The sequence below is a fragment of the Tenrec ecaudatus genome, chromosome 1, assembly GCF_050624435.1.
Source record: "Tenrec ecaudatus isolate mTenEca1 chromosome 1, mTenEca1.hap1, whole genome shotgun sequence".
NCBI classification, from domain to species: domain Eukaryota; kingdom Metazoa; phylum Chordata; class Mammalia; order Afrosoricida; family Tenrecidae; genus Tenrec; species Tenrec ecaudatus.
The window spans coordinates 223,852,198-223,866,684 of NC_134530.1; positions in this window are offsets into that span (position 1 = coordinate 223,852,198).

Sequence of the window (14,487 nt, forward strand, 5' to 3'; positions counted from 1 at the left end):
CATCTTGTTCTCTGTGGCGGTCACTGTGAGTCCGAGTGCACCCAGTAGAACTCATGACATTGGCCTCTAGACTAATTGTTTTAAGATGATGCTTGGTTTCATGACCAGTCACTCACAGGGGATATCTTGCTCTGAATTGTAAGCCAGAAGTTTTGTTATCCCTTCTAACACTCTATGGTCACTGACTGGGAAGATGTTCCTCTCCGATTGAAAGTCAGCAACCGCCAATGTATGATACTTTGCTGGTTGCTACCAAAGCAATGCAAAGAGGCTGCGTGTGCGTATTGTTGTTTTCCCTAGGCGTGTTCCGTCTCAGACGGGCGACACCGACATCTGCACAGCGCATTCCCACCACCCATGCCTTGCATGCATTTCTTCGCTCTTCCTCGGACTCTCTTGTGAACCTACTGACATCGACCAAGACCCCAGCTATGGCTCGTGTTGACACAGGCAGCTCAGACGGGCTGACCACGGCGGGACAAATACAGCTCACGGCCGGGTCTTGGGTTGTGGTGAGGGAGGGAAAGTGGAGGCCTGGAAGAAGGGGTGAAATTACCACCTCCCACTGCCTCAGGAGCATTTCCTGGAAGAGGCGGAGTTTGAAACACATGGTGCTAATTCAGGACTGTGAATGGCCACTGCTTTCTTCCGGACTTTATATATCCAGGGCCAGAACAAAATTAGTTTTTCCTCTGCCAGAGAACTTAACGCTGATTCAGAAATGTTGACACACCCACAGCCTCCTTCCTCCAGCCTCTCAAGGGGAGAAAATTGGGATTCTGTCTAGACTCGTCCTGTGAAGTGGGAATGCTGGTGGGTCTGCGGGGCATTTCCCCCCTCCCTTCTTTCTCTTGAGGCCTCCCCGCTCCTCCAAAAATGGCACTGTAAGACTTGCAACCAAATGAGCATGTCTAGAAGGCAGAGTCCCGTGGGAGCGCCACAAGGTAGAGGGAGACGGGTTTGCCCTGGGATTGGGGGGGGGGAGAGGGGGGTTGCAGGGGAATATGGTTTCCTGGGAATAGAGTGTCTGGTTTAGAGTTAATTTGCCATTTCACTCTTCCCCACGGGGTGCATCATCCTTTTCTCTTTCCCATCCCCCCCCCCCTGTTCCTCCATCCTCTTCCTTGTTCCCTAAGACTTCATTTTCTTCCTATGCCTACCTCCCCCTTTTCCCTTCCCCATTTAGCCTCTCTGCCTTTAACCCTGCCGATGCCACCCCTCAACATGCATTTACCGTAAGTAGGGGTACTGGGGCCTGAGAAAATGTCAAATATATATAAACACTAGGGGATACAAAGAGGACTTAAGACCAGTCTCCTTAGACATTCCTAATAGACATGGAGGGAGCCCTGAAGGCACAAGGGGTTAAATGTTGGGCTAGAAACTGTAAGGTTGACAGTTCAAACCCACAAGATGTCCTATCGGAGAAAGAGAAAGCTGTTTGCTCCCATAAAGATTCAGTCCTAGACATTGGGGCTCCACTCAAGCACTCCCTCAATGCAAGAATAGTTTCTTCTATTAAATTGGCATTCCATGATGCTCACCTTCCCAACACAATCACTGAAGACAAAGTGGGTGAATAAGCAAATGTGGTGAAGAAAACTGATGGTGCCTGGCTATCAAAAGATATAGTATCTGGGGTCTTAAAGGCTTGAAGGTAAACAAGCGGCCATCTAGCTCAGAGGCAACAAAGCCCACATGGAAGAAGCACACCAGCCTGTGTGATCATGAGATGTCAAAGGGATCATATCATTGTGAATGAGGGGAGTGCAGAATGGAGACCCAAAGGCCATTTATAGGCCACTGGACATCCCCTTACAGAAGAGTCTCAGGGAGGAGACAAGCCAGTCAGGGTGCAATGTAGCAACAATGAAACATACAACTTTCCTCTAGGTCCTAAATGCTTTCTCCTCCCCCACTATCATGATCCCAATTCTACCTTACAAATCTGGCTAGACCAGAGAATGTACACTGGTATAGATAGGAACTGGAAACACAGGGAATCCGGGGCAGATGATCCCTTCAGGACCAGTGGTGATAGTGGCAACACCGGGAGGGTGGAGGGAAGGTGGGGTGGAAAGGGGGAACTGATTACAAGGATCTACATATGACCTCCTCCCTGGGGGACAGACAACAGAAAAGTGGGTGAAGGGAGATGTCGGACAGAGCAAGAGATGACAAAATAATAATTTATAAATTATCAAGGGTTCATGAGGGAGGGGAGAGCAGGAAGGGAGGGGAAAAATGAGGAACTGATGCCAGGGACTTAGGTGGAGAGCAAATGTTTTGAGGATGAGGGCAAAGAATGTACAGATATGCTTTACACAATTGATGTATGTATGGATTGTGATAGGAGTTGAATGAGCCCCTAATAAAACGATTTTTAAAAATGATTGAGTCCTAGAAACCTTATAGGGCAGTTGGAGTCTGTACAATAGGGCCTCTCTGAGTTGGAATCAACTTGATAGCAGTGGGTTAAGAGGCCTGGACATGGAGGTAAAACTAGTGTAGTTAAGATGTGGTGACACTGTGCTGGGACTAGGAAGTGGGAAGACCAGGGAATTTCCATCTGCAAACATAACCTGGGCACTCCAGAGGGCCTACGCTTAGGGAGTGTCGGGGAGGAGATGGATAGGGAGGACATTCTGCTTGCGATGCCTTCCCCCATCTTTTCCCCCATCAGGCTAGCTCCTCCCTCAGCGTTCAGCTCCGATGTCACCTACTCCAGGAAGCCTTCCACTCCTGGACTAGATTGGGAACCCTCCAATGTGCTCCCATCGTGTCCACTGCTGACCCTTCTTGTCGCACTCATCACACCAACTCAGGACTTCTTTTTTTTTTTTTTAAATAAACCATTTTATTGGGGCTCATTGTGAGTTCATCACAATCCATACATACATCACTTGAATAAAGCACCCTTATACATTGATTGCCCTCGTCATTCTCAAAATTCGCCTTCCACTTGGGTTCCTGGAATCAGCTCGTTTTCCTTTTTTCCCTCCCTGCAACTCTGGACTTCTTACTGATCTCCCCAGCACTTTGGATTAAGCCCTTATGATAGGAGCGTGGCCACGGCAGCCTAGCCCCAGGCCCATCCCGGCCCCAGTGGCTGCTCGTGAAACACATGGGGGGGCTAGGGGAAAGGCATTGCATAGCTTAGAGACAGAAAGCCATTCATTGTGAAGGTGTGGTGCAATTAAAACATGAACCCTTTCCCTTCTGTTCTCACCTCTCCCAAACCTTTAATCTCTCATCTCCCTATCTGATCTCCCTTGTCTTTTATCTCCATATCTGCCTGCCAGCAAATGTATTCCAGCCTCGCCCTCTAACACCAGCCTGTCTCTGCCTCTCTCCCCTTCTCCTCAGTGCCCACCTTCAAGTAGTCTCACTGCCTCTATCCCCATGACTGACTGTGGGAAACTGAGGACCTGGAAGAGAACAGCTACGGCCACATTCTCTGCGCTCATAATCACGGCGTCCGGAAGGCCGACTCTAGTGGAGGAAGGCCTTGACAGTTTCGAGATAGAGATGACTCCCAGTCACATTCTCCAGACTACAAACCATCCCCGCACTCTCCCCATGAGAGTGCCCCTTTAAAGATGCCTCAGACAAGCTCCCTGTCCCCTAGAGCAAACAAGTTCTATTGTTCTCCCTGCTCAAAGGTTTATAGACCCCCTTCTGATGCCTGCCTCCAATACTGATCTTGGGTTACGCCCCCAATGAGCTCATGGAGGTTTAAGGTTAAGACACTGCCCACCTTGCTATGTATGTGATTGATGGGGATTGCATGCCCCGAGACTATATAAACCTGTTGGAAAATATGTTCGCTCTCTCTTTCTCCTGATCCTGATGCTGGGAAAGGTGAGACCCTGACCCCACTGTCTCTTGTCCTTTTCTCTCTTAATGGCACAGCTGCTCCTTGGGCCGGACCCCACAACTGACCCTTCCCTAAGAAAGGCAACGGCCATCCTAACAGCCAAGTCCAGCATTCTCTTGTGATGCATGATCCCATCAGGTTCATCCCCAAGGCCAGCCAAGCCATCACATCTGAGAGAAAGCACCCTTGGCCTACAATGCAGACACAAGTGCCCCTTCCTGGCACTGCTAGCCATTCCCTCCCGGAAACACACTCCTGTCTTGGTCCCCAGCTTCATCTTCTACCTACCTGCCCAGGTTTGACCTCTCTGAAAAACAAGCAAATAAAAATGGGTGGTATCCTTGCCTCAGGGGTCTAGACTTGACCTGCTGTCTCTCAACACACTCCTGTGGAGGAAGCTCACTCTCAAGGCTTCCGTAACCACCCTCATGCCTTGGGCTGGCATCCTGGAAGTAAGTGTGTTAAACTTGTACATCACAAGGAAATGACTGCTGCAGTGTGGAGACGGGCATGTCCCAAGTCCATGGCCAGACGGCATGCTGAAGGCCTCTAGTGTTGCAGAGCTAGCGAACCCCACATCTACAGGTCTGGAGGAAGGCTGAAGGTTTCTGCTGGCTCATGAAGCCTGTGTGATTAAGAGAGATTTTCTGTTTGCCAGAAACAGGGCCCAGCCTTATGGGCGGTCACTTACATAGATCTTAACATGGAAGGTGATGACCCAGTACCTACCAAACCACTGAAAATCCTACCAGCCAAATTGGCACATACGATGATCATCAGAGGGTCATCAGATGACCATCAGGGGGTCCTATGAGTTAGCATCAACTAGATGACAGCGAGGTTTTCAGTACTCACCGTCATACCCTGAGGGTTATCTCTCCCTTGTCTCCTCCCCTAAGCTCTGGACTCACATTCTGATTTCCTGCAGGCTTTCTTCAGCAGGATGTCCCAAAGCACTTCCACATCATAAGAGATGACTTGAACTCAGTAGTGGCACCTCCCATACCAACACTGAGCCTGCTTCCCAGTTTCGGTTCAATGCATGAGCCAGACACCTCAGTCGTTCGACAGTTCTTTCTTCCTCTCCACCCCCACTCCCCAAAGGCTGGTTGCATCACCAGCCAGAATCTCTCCCTTCTGCCCCCTCCTCAAACCCATCCCAAAAGCTCCCATCACCTCTTGTTGGCCTTCTCCCTTGTCTCCCCATAGCCAGACATTCTGTCCCATCCCATCCTTCACATCACCACAGGGGACTGGCCAAAATAAGGCCTTTGACCCTGGCCCTCACCCTTTTACAATTTCCACAGATGGAGCTCTGTGCTGCTTCCAGGACAAAGTTCAGTCTCTAGCTTGACGTACCTGCTGAGGTCTGAGCAAAATTTAAAGGCCATACTTTTAGTTCACTCTCGTGGGAGAAATGCACCTCGGTCCTTGGCTTCACGGGAGAAAGAATTCACTCCGAAGCCTGGCTTGTGATCCTAGTGAGTTTTATAAAGGATGGAAGAAGTTTCAGGTGTTACACAGGCACGCTCAGGGCACTTCACCCCCACGTGGAGTCCTGAGGCCAGGGGAGATGCTGCACAGCCTCCAGGAAGCAGCTTGAGAAGCCCCAGGGGGCGCCAGGCTCTGGATTCTGGCTTTTCAGGTCCTCCACTGGGAGGCGTGGTCGACGATCCTGGTCGACCCCATTGGCTGAATTGAATTCACCTGGCCCAGATGGGCCAATCCAGGGGCAACACCCACTTAGGTGTACCACCCCTTCCTGGAAGCTTGAACCTCTGAGCTGCCCAATGGATGCCCCAGTCCCCATGCTAGCTACCTAACAGTCTCACTCTTCCACAGATCTATTTTGGTTTGTGGCCCTTAGAGTCCAGTCCGTTTCCAGCCTGACCTCCAGCTTCACAAAGGATGCTTTTCTCCATCCCGTGGACTTCCTTGAAAGCAAACATTGTGTCCATTATCATTGTACACCGCTTCTACCACTGTGGCAAATGGCACATGATTGGGACTTCATAACTACGGAGTGACTCTCTAAGGAGCCCTGCTCTGAAGAAGGCCCAGCTCCCCAGTGCTGTCTCTTTTCCATGTTGTAGATGGTGCTTACTTTCTAGACCGAGACGTAAACAATTACACCATTAAGCTAAGTGCTGTGGCCACCCTACTAGGTATAAAAGGAACCAGCTCAGAAGCAGGAATGGAAGAAAAGCCAAGAGTGAAGTGTGCCCTTTAGGATGGAGACCCCTGTGCTGGACCTCTTCCTTTCAGGAGACACAGCTGTGACACCAGAGTTTCAGAGAAGCAGAGTGCCAGGGAAGAGAACAGGGTAAAGAAAGATGGACGTTGATAGAGGCCAATGTACATATATTTATATGATAAGTATTCATATAGCAGACAGACTTTGGGTCTCTATTCAAGGCCCCCCTTAACACAAGAACACTTTTCTCTGATAACCTGGCACTCTTTGATACTCACCTTCCTGACACGATCACTGAAGACAAATGGGTGCATAAACAAATGGGAAGAGAGAGATGGTGCCCGGCTATCAAAAGATATAGTGTCTGGGGTCTTAAAGGCTTGAAGACAAACAAGTGGCCTTCTAGCCGGGAAGCAAATAAGTCTACATGGGAAAAGCACACCAGCTTGTGTGATCATGAGGTGTCAGCGGGATCAGGTGTCAAAAGATCCAAAACAAAAATATATCAAAGCAAATATATATATATATACATATATATATGTATATATAAAAGCAAAAAAGGGGGGTTGGGGTGGAGACCCAAAGCTCATTTGCAGACAATTGGACATCCCCTCACAAAAAGGTTATAAGGAAGGGACGATTCAACCAAGGTGCAGTGTAACACTGACAAATCACACATCATTGCTCTAGTCCTCCCCCACTACCATGACCCAGTTCTACCTTAGAAACCTGGCTAGACCAGAGAACACACGTTGGTACAGATCAGAGCTCTCGACATATGGAATTCAGGAAAGAAAGACCCCTCAGGAACAGTAGTGGCAATAGCGATATCATGAGGGTAGGGGGGTGGTCAGGGAAAGGGAAGGGTGAGAAAAGGGGTACCCATCACAAGATTGAATGTATATCCCCCAAGGGGATGGATAACAGAAATGTGAGTGAAGGGCGACAACGGACAGTGTAAGATACGAAGTAATAATAACAATATATAATTGATCAAGGATTCACGAGGGTGGGAATAGTGGGAGAGGGAAGGAGTGAAAAAGGAGGTGATACCAAGGGCTCTGATACCAAGGGCTCAAGTAGAAAGCAAATGTTTTAGAAATGATGATGGCAACCTATGTACACATATGCTTGATACAATTGATGTATGGAATGTTATACCAGTAGTAAGAGCCCCCAAAAAATGATAAACAAAAAAAGAAATGTGGAAGGTGGAGCATGTCTGACGTCTTCTTCACAGGAACACCCCTTGGGCAGATATACACTTGGAGTCTCTTATTCCCTTTTGAGGCCCGAGGAAGCGAATCACCACCTCCATGCCCTTCCTGCAAGATCCTCTATCACATGCCCTTCTCCTGCCCCAGTGGCTTTCAGCCTTCCTCACGCCACCACCCTTTCATAGAGGCCCTCATGTGGTGGTGACCCTCCCAACCATGAAATTATTTTCGTTGCTGCTTCATCACTGTAATTTTGCTACTGTTGTGAATTGGGCGACCCCGATGAAAAGGTCGTTCGATCCCCAAAGAGGTCGCAACCCACCAGTTGAGAACTGCTGCTCTACCCTCTTGTAGAAAAAAATTAACATGAAAAGCCAAATCATAACTGTTATGGTTTGAATCCTGTTCCCCAAAGAGATATTTTAAAGTCTCCATCCCTGATGTCTACTCCTGTAAAGAGCTACCGCCTCGTTAACCCAGACGAGCAGCTCCACTCTGTCCTCCAGGCCCCGTGAGTGGGCGTCGACGTGACAGCCAGGAGTTCAGTTAAGTGGAACCCCTGCACTTGTGAAGAGTGTTTGAACATGTTGTCAGTGGGGTTCCCAGGAGGTTATCCAGGCATAGGGCGGGCCCTGCTCCAATGTGACTAATATCCTCATCAAAGAGGAGAGGGGCCACGTGAGGCAGAGGGCTGCAGCTCCGAGTCCTCCTGGAACCTGGAGCCACGAGAACCTGGGAGAGACAAGGGACATCCCCTAGAGACTTGGGAGGGTCATGGTCGACCTGGTACATTGGTTTGGATTCCTACCCTCCAGGACTGAGAGCGACTAAATCCCCGTCCTTATGGGCAGCCTGTTGAGGGCAGTGGTCACTTCATGTGGAAGTCTCCTTCCTCGGCACCTCGTGCAGTCACTGCTGTCCGTCCCTGGAGAGGCCAGGCAATCTGCTTCCTTAAACCAGCCCATGAAGACCCTGTGCTCCAATCCCCTTGTGCTGGGGATCACCGTGAGTCAGGGCCACTGGAGGGCAGCTAGCAATGAAACTTAGGACAAAGGCAGTCAGGGTCATTGCTGAGCTGGGCCCCTGGGCGGGGCGTGTTGGGTGGAGGAGTCCCTGAGGTGGCTGTGCCTGCCACAGACAAGAGGGCCTCTTCTTCTAAGCCTCGAGGGGCTGCGTGCTCCCAACACCTTCCAGCCTCTGACTTCCAGAAACCTGTCTTCCCCTAACCTCTGCCACCCACTCTCTGCTCCTCGGAGAACACACAGAACCAACCCATTCCCTCCCCCGCAGAACAGCCCTTTAAATAGCTGGAGACTGACTGCTTGCACGTCTCCAGAGAGGAGACTCTTTTCCAAGCGAAACAGATGCTCGTTTCCTTCCCCGCTTCCTTGCATGATGAGATTCCAAGTACCTTCACCATGATGTTAAGGCGGAGGGACCATCAGGAAGGGCAGTCATGGCTGGGGTCGGCTGGGAGAGGATGGAGCCCGTGTTTCCCAGAGAAAACTAGCCGGTGAGCTGTGAGCAGCAGCGACAGAAACAACAAAGGGGCGGCTGGTTGCCTGGCTCACTGCTCCCAGCGCCCCGCTGCCCCCTGTACCCAAACACATCCCCTAGGCAGGAAGACAGATGGCGGCACGAAGCACGTTGTTTTTAAAAGATGCAAGTGCACTTCCAGAGACCTCCTGTGAGCTCCCTGAGGAGCCAGCCATTCAGCCCACTCCAGGTATGCACAGACATGACTTCACAGGTCACATGGATGGACAGCAGGGGTCCGGACTTCTCTGGACGGGTTGATAAGGAAGGTGAGGTCACTGGTCCTGCCCTGACCTTCCTGTGTCCTGTCTCCCTCCTGTCCCAGAAGCAAGGTGTACCAGCAGAGCAATCTCGTCTTTACCCATCAAACACTGTTCTCCAGAAAAACTGCCCTCCAAGGGCAGTTGAATCTCCTAAGGCAGCAAAACTGCCCCGGGTGTTTTATTTCTCATTCGGGACTGTCTCCAGTGGAGGCCATGCCACCCATCAGCATGGCTGGTGGAAGGTGACGCGGGAAGGATTTGCCCTCTTGGACCTCGGTTTGCTCATCTGTAAACGGGGGAGGAGCTCTGGTATCTATGGGTCAGTGCCAGATGCACATGAAACCCCAGAGAGGGAGGTGCAGGTCACTCAGAAGGCCTGGCTGTGAACAAGGGAGAGGGCTGATGGGAAAATCTTTGGAAGCCTTCCAGCCTTGCTGTCTGACTCTACCCCTTTCCTCCCCAGAGCACTCTGCTGACCCTGCGCTCCCTGTGGCCGCCATATGGTCTAGAATCCAACAGCAGCAGTCAGAGGAGAGGCTGCTGGGCTCCAGTGAGAAGTCAGCGAGGTGTGAAAGAGCAGGGTTGGGCTGAAAATTGGGTAGCAGCTCACCACTGAGGCAGCAGGCTTTGAGGAGCCGGTGGGAGCCGCTGGGTGGGAAGTAAGGGAATAAAGAGGTAGGAAGGAGCTTGCTGGCCATGTGCCGAGCTGTGAGCCTCCAAAGAGGTTCCTGGTCATGTTGTGGGTTACATGTTGGGCTGCTAACCACAAGGTCAGCAGTTTGAAACCTTGAGAGAAAGCTGAGGCTGATCTCTCCCATAAAGATTCCCAGCCTCAGAAACCCACAGGGACAGTTCTAACCTGTCCTACAAGGTCGCTCTGTGCTGTCAGAATCGAGTCAGTGCACCCAATAATGAGGCGGAGTCACCCGATGCTTCGGGAAGTCATAGAGCTGCCGTGCAGGCTTGGACCCCGGCATGGCAAGCCAGGGCGTGTGGAGAGCCCAGGAAGGAGATGGAGAAAGAGCTCAATGAGTCGGTCCTGGGGCTGTGAGGCCGGCAGTGAGGCAGTCGGCGATGCAGGGTACTTAAGGAAGCAGAACCGGCCCAATGGGGTGGTTATCTCGATGACGAATGCGGTGAGAGGCACCCACGTCCCCCCGACGGGAGAGCGTACCCACTGCCAAAGTGAACTTGTTTCACGGGAGGAACTAATCTTATCCCCCGCCCTTTGATCCCTAGCAATGGCGTTTCCCGCCTTAGACTCCTGTACACCTTTGATCCTTACACCATTGGAGCTTTTAAAAAAAAACTTGAATGTGTTTTCTTTCCCCAGATAATCTGGGAACAGAGCAAGGACTGCACTTTATAAACTTCAAACCCTCCCCATCCCTGACCCCCAGAGTAACCTAAACCACCGTGCCTTATACCTCTTGTGAACCTGCCATCGAGTCGCCCCCATCTCAGGGGGACTCCATGCACAGACCACTGTGACCAGAGGATGCTCATTGGCTAACAGCAAGGTTCCCACCGCATGGGGATTGGGTCACTGTGACCGGAGGATGCTCATTGGCTGACACCAAGGTTCCCACCGCATGGGGATTGGGTCACTGTGACCGGAGGATGCTCATTGGCTGACACCAAGGTTCCCACCGCATGGGGATTGGGTCACTGTGACCGGAGGATGCTCATTGGCTGACACCAAGGTTCCCACCGCATGGGGATTGGGTCACTGTGACCGGAGGATGCTCATTGGCTGACACCAAGGTTCCCACCGCATGGGGATTGGGCCACTGTGACCGGAGGATGCTCATTGGCTGACACCAAGGTTCCCACCGCATGGGGATTGGGCCACTGTGACTGGAGGATGCTCATTGGCTGCTATTCAGAAGTAGGCTCCCAGGCCTTTCCCGGCCACCTTCGTCTGAGAACTCCAGGGAAAACTGTTGAGTGGCACAGCAACACGCAAGCCTGCACTTCCGGGTGGTTAGCGGCTGCAGTGAGGTGCCGTGAGGTGTACCCCATCAGGTCTCACTCCGGGCAGTGTGAACCACCACTACCCTCAGGAGGAAAGAAAGGGTGGTTTGTTGCTGCCAGCCCAGTTCCCACTCTGGGCGCTCCCCATGTGCCGAAAGGGGCTGCTCCAAGGGGTCCAGGCTGTGACCTTTCCGAAGCAGATCAGGGCTGTCTTCTGAGGCACCTCTGGGCGGGTTCGAGACGCCAACCTTTCAGCCAGAAGTCGCGGGCGTAACTGTCGCCACCAGCCAGGGGTTCCTTAGACCTGCCCACTGCCAGGCAGTCGATTCTGGCTGGGCAGCAGTGCAGGCTGGAGCAGAAATGCCCCCTGAAAGTCCACGGAAGCACCCTGCCACTCCTCTCTCCAGCAAGGAAAGCCGCTGACCTCGAGGTTAGCAGTCGAGCGCTTTAACACTGCGCTACCAGGGCTCCTGTCATGTCCCTGCCAATCATGAAACAGTAATAGTTGATTAAGGAGCCCCGGTGTAGCAATGGTTCTGCCCCGACTGTTAACTGAAAGTTGGCAGTTCACTCACACCTACCAGTCACACTCCCGGGAGGGAGAGAGACCTGCGGATCTGCTCCTGTGGCCTAGGAAACTCCGTGGGGCAGCTCCACTCTGTCACATGGGGTCACTGTGAGTCCAGAAGCAACCTGAGGGCACCTAACCACCCCCACCCCACCCCCACCACTGCTAAATGAACCTGAGGCAGGTGCACGTTGCCGGTGGTGAGGTGGCTCAGACACTTCGTGGGTATGAAGGTGAAGGCGCCCACACCAAGGCAGGGGTCAATACAACTCCCACCTTTACAGTTCAGGGACATTCACTACATTCCTCACTTCTATAAAGGAGAGCCACTGTCCTGGCGAGGTGTTTCCAAAGTAGACTACCACCATTAAAAGTTTGCGAGAGGCCACTGGAGTTTTTGAAGTGAGCGACCATCTTAGGGACCACCGGGGTCTTGACCGCTTGTGAGAGACAGAAGGGCAGTGATTGGTGTCTCCCCATCTCAGCAACGAAAAGGTAAGAAAACCAAAGACACATAGAAACAGCTAGTCCAAAAAAATTTAAAAAATTAAAAAAAAAAAAAAACAGCTAGTCCAATGGACCACGTGAACCTCAGCCTTGGAGACCAGAAGCACTAGATGGTGCCCAACTACCAAAGCTGCCGGCTCTGAAAGGAGTCATAAACCACGACCCTGGGTAGAGTGGGATAAAATGTGGTATGAAACTCAAAATCATATGTAGAAACAGCATCTCACACGCTTTAAAGACGCCTATCACTGCTCGCCAAAGTAGAACGTGGACCATTAGCTTTTTGGCTTGTTATGCTAATTGACCCGGATGTCCCCTGCAAGCACTCCTGTCTCCAAACCCAGGACTCATCCCCTCAAGGCTAAGAAGTTTCCATGTCCTTCCCCACTTTTATGATAAACACAGGTATCTTTATAGCATATATAAATAAGGTGGTAGAAATACCATCTGCCAAACCATATGGGGTTGTGACTGCAGTCCCTTTCACCTGTTCCTGCCGTCTGCCTGTGTACTCCTGGGTGTGGATTAATGCTGGCTGTTACTGATCCTGCATGAGTGTGCTGTTGTGGTTAGGCACCATCACATGGTTCCCACTCAGCTACCCAATGTAGAACGCAATGAGACGCTGCGCGGGCCGGCCTACCTCCCCTTCTGTTCATGAGGTTTGCAGTATCTGACATGGTTTCGATTCCGTCCATAAGGTTGTCTGTGGTTATTCCTGACAAATGGATCACCTATTCCTCTTTCATGATCTCTTCTTAATCTGGAAGCTGCCTGAACCCGTTCACGTTGGGTGACCCTGCTGGCATCGCTTCCGCCATCACAGCCACACTGAAGCCACCACTGTGTGGCCAACCAACCGACAAGTGGTGGAACGTCACCACTGATCACGCAGGTGTGGGTAATGGTATTTGCCTTCGTGTATAAACACGTCTTCCTTTGCCTTTGTGATTCTGCGGGTCACCCTGGAGCGTATGCTGCCCGCTTTTTCCCCAAACTCCTTCATGTCTATTGTCTCGTTAGTGATTGTCCTTCCCTCTCCTCCCTAGAAATCACCGCTTTTCTCCCTATGTTACAAACCTCTCCTTGACTCACAGTGGACGCATACAAGACGCATCTGTCCTTTTGTGGCTGACTGATTTCGCTCAGCATGCCGTCTTCCAGGTTCATCCATGGTGTGGGGTGTTCCGGGGTTCTCTGAGGTTGCAGTGTACCATAGAGTATATGTCCCCTAACTTGTCATCCATTCTGTCACGTGGGTGCTTCGCATATTTCCACCTCTTTGGTATTATAAATGACCAATGCAGCAACGAATGTGGCTCTACGTTACCTCTGTCTGTCTGTGTCCCGGCTCCTGTTACTTCATGTATACTCAGAAGTGGGCTTGCTGATCAAATGGTATTTCTACTTCCAACATCTTAAGGAAGCACCAAACCGTTTTCCATAATGGCTGCACCATCGTACAGGCCCACCGGTGGTTCTCTTGAGTTCCAGCCCCGCTGCACCCTCACCAGCATCTGCTGTCTCCTGTCCTGTTGAACTTGGCTGTGGTGGCTGGAGTGGGAGGGTGGCACATTGCTGTCTGGAGTGGCATCTCTCTAGTGACTAAGAAGGAAGTCTGGATGGCATGCGCAGCGGTGTTCTTCGAGCTGAGCTGCTTGCCACAAGGTCAGCAGTTCAGCCCACCAGCTGCTCTGCCAGAGAATGTTGACCGTCTGCTCCTCTAAAGCTGGGCCGCCTTGGAAACCCTTTGTGGGGTTGCTATGAGTCAGACTGGATTCAGGGCAGCGGGTTTGGCTTTTTGGTTTAATGGCTAACGAATGGAGTCCTGCTGGCCTGTGGTTAAGCGTTGGGCAGCTAACCACAAGGTTGGTGATTGAAATCCACAGCCTCTCCACAGGCGAAAGATGCTGTCTGCGCCTATAGAGAGACAGCCCTATGGTGCAGGCCTGCTCTGCCCTGCAGCATCACCGAGTCGGAATCCACTCATTGGCAGTCGGCCAGGGTCTGATGAATGCGAGTCTTTCTCTGAGCTGTTTGCTGGCTGCCTGAAAGTCGCCTTTGATGAAGTGTCTGTCTGTGCTCTCTGCCCATTTTTAATGTTTAATGCCTTTTTTCTGTTGAGGTAATGGGTCCATGTTTTGTTGTGTGTGTGTTTTCATCCCCTAAAGAAAGTCTATTTTTAAGATGGAATGGGAGCGGGTTGGTGGGGACGCAGGGGGTGCTGAGGAAGCAGTTGGTCAGGGGCTGGTAACTGTTGAAGCTGGGCGGTGGGTGTGTCCACACGCACATCATTCTCTCTACTCGCTATTTCCCATGATAAGCTTCAAAGAGCACGTTGATCACTCACC